The 2,227-nt window shown below is 27.6% G+C and overlaps 1 long non-coding RNA gene across 1 annotated transcript in view; it reads left to right on the top strand.

Annotated features, from left to right (window-relative positions):
• Nucleotides 1–1,111, top strand: part of LOC124885516 — a 2,700-nt gene extending 1,589 nt beyond the window's left edge. Inside the window, exon 2 of the long non-coding RNA XR_007042626.1 lies at nucleotides 845–1,111. This is a non-coding gene — a long non-coding RNA (uncharacterized LOC124885516). The remainder of the gene's footprint in view (nucleotides 1–844) is intronic.
• Nucleotides 1,112–2,227: the final 1,116 nt, after the last annotated feature.

Genomic DNA, 2,227 nt, shown 5'->3' with positions numbered 1-2,227 from the left:
TTATATAATTTTCATACACTTTCTATATATTTTTTAAATATATATTTTATACATATACATATTTGATAGAATTATACAATTTCTATACATATATCTTATATAGATACATATTCTATTTAACAATTATATTATTTTTATATAATTTAATTATTATTTCTAAACAATAAAAAAAGTAGAATATTTGATCAGTTAAAAAATTTATAGCAAAAAAAAATTAAAATATTTTTAAAAGGGTCAAATTGCCCAAGTTGAATAATGTATCAATATTGTATATAAACTGTATCAGTATTGTATATGGATTGTATATGGACTACGTAGGCCAAAATGACAAATTAGGAAATGACTTAAAGCGGAAATAGTATATCCGAATGGACACTTTTTGGAAAATTTTCAAATTAAACTTGAGCTATTTGTTTTAAAAAGTGTTAGAGTGTCTTTTTTCCCAATTATTTAATGGTGATGTGTGACGTTGGGGCGTTGAATATCCTTTCTTCGTTGTTGTGGTATAGTTACTAGGGCCTTACATAGTTGTCGTAATATGATAGGGGCATTATACATGTCGTCGTAGTACATTTTGGGGTATATATATATATATATATATATATATATATATATATTGTGAACTTGTCGGCATGCTAGGTTGATCACCTTCACTGTTGTTTATGACAAGTCATAAAGCATTTATTGGACCTTATTGAGCTTTATATTATTAGATATATTTTGTGCATACTATTTTATTGATCTAATTTATAACACTGGTTCCAGAGATATTGAAGTAGCGGGTCCAAGATTTTAGTTGATTATATTTATATATAGCTCACTCTTTACCTGCATGTCTATGCAGATATCGTTACGGAGAGCGAAACTAGTGACTGGCAAGTCTGTACATAGATTTTATTGCTGAGGTGACCCGCCGCATTGTTTTGTGGAGGACACTACTTCAGCCTTCTTTGTTTAGAGTCTTTTATTTCTTTCCTTGGATTTGCATAGCCGACAGTTGAAGTCATGGAATTCTATTAAATGCTCCATGGTATTAATAAGGAATTTGGGGTGGATAAATAGTTTTCAAGTAATTGTTGAATTATTATATTGATTATCAAATCTTGGTTTACTATCCTCCATTTGTTGTTTAGTATTGATGTGTTTCGAGTTGCACATATCTTAACTTAGTGCTTATTGAAATGGTAAACTGTATGAAAAATTAATTTTTTGTATAGGTAGTCTGCTAGCGGATGTCAGTCACATCTAGGGGGTATTTTGGGATGTGACATGCACAACTGATATTAATGTATGAGATATTTTTTTTATTTCACAAGTTAATTTGATTTGATATTTTCGTTTATGCATTGCGTATTTTAAAAGTATATATATATATATATATATATACGAGTCTATCGCATTTTGCACCCTAACATGCATTTTCTTTTGTAATTTGCACCCTCTCCCTTTTTTTTAAAGATTTACGTCCCAATCTCTATATTTTCATAGCTACAAAATAATAAAAATACCATTTTCATAATTTTTCATGAGGGTAAAATAGGAATAATAATGTATATATTTTTTTAAAAAAATTATTTGTTTTTCGAATGTAGGAGGTTAGATGAACTAAATTCTTTAAGTCATCCGTTTTATATCGCTGGTCTCCTGCAGACTTATAAGTCACTAGCATATAGCTAAACAAATAGTTGATGACTATGATGTTAGGTCCATTGATGAATGTAACAGGAGGTGAATATATATAAGAAAATACTTATAAAATAGAAATAACAGTAACTAACATGAAAAAAAATTGAATCTTAGTTGCAATAAAAAATCCTACATAATGTGTTTTAATTTACAAGAATCTTCAAGTTTGAACTAAATGTTGTTAGGAGAAATTAAGAGTTTGTATAATTGAAATAATAGGTTTGTGAATTGATAGAAATTAAAGAGAAATTAAGAGAAATATATAATAAGTCATAAATATATATATTCTTATTGGGTTATCGGTTTACCCAATAACCCAATAAAAAAATTAAAAATTACACAAATACACAACTTATGTTTTCAATATTACAAAAAATCCCAACTCCCTAAACATATTACAAAAATCCCAACATATACATAGAATGCTATGTATATGTCGGCTATGTTGTATATTAAAAGGAAGACAGAGTAAAGTATTTTAAAAAGTGGGAGAGAGTGTAATTACTTTCAAAAGGGTTGGTATTTATGTTATTTAACCGAA

The sequence above is a fragment of the Capsicum annuum genome, chromosome 7, assembly GCF_002878395.1.
Source record: "Capsicum annuum cultivar UCD-10X-F1 chromosome 7, UCD10Xv1.1, whole genome shotgun sequence".
In the NCBI taxonomy this organism is placed as follows: Eukaryota; Viridiplantae; Streptophyta; class Magnoliopsida; order Solanales; family Solanaceae; genus Capsicum; species Capsicum annuum.
Note: the sequence above shows the minus strand (reverse complement) of the source record. Positions and strands in the feature narration are given on the sequence as shown.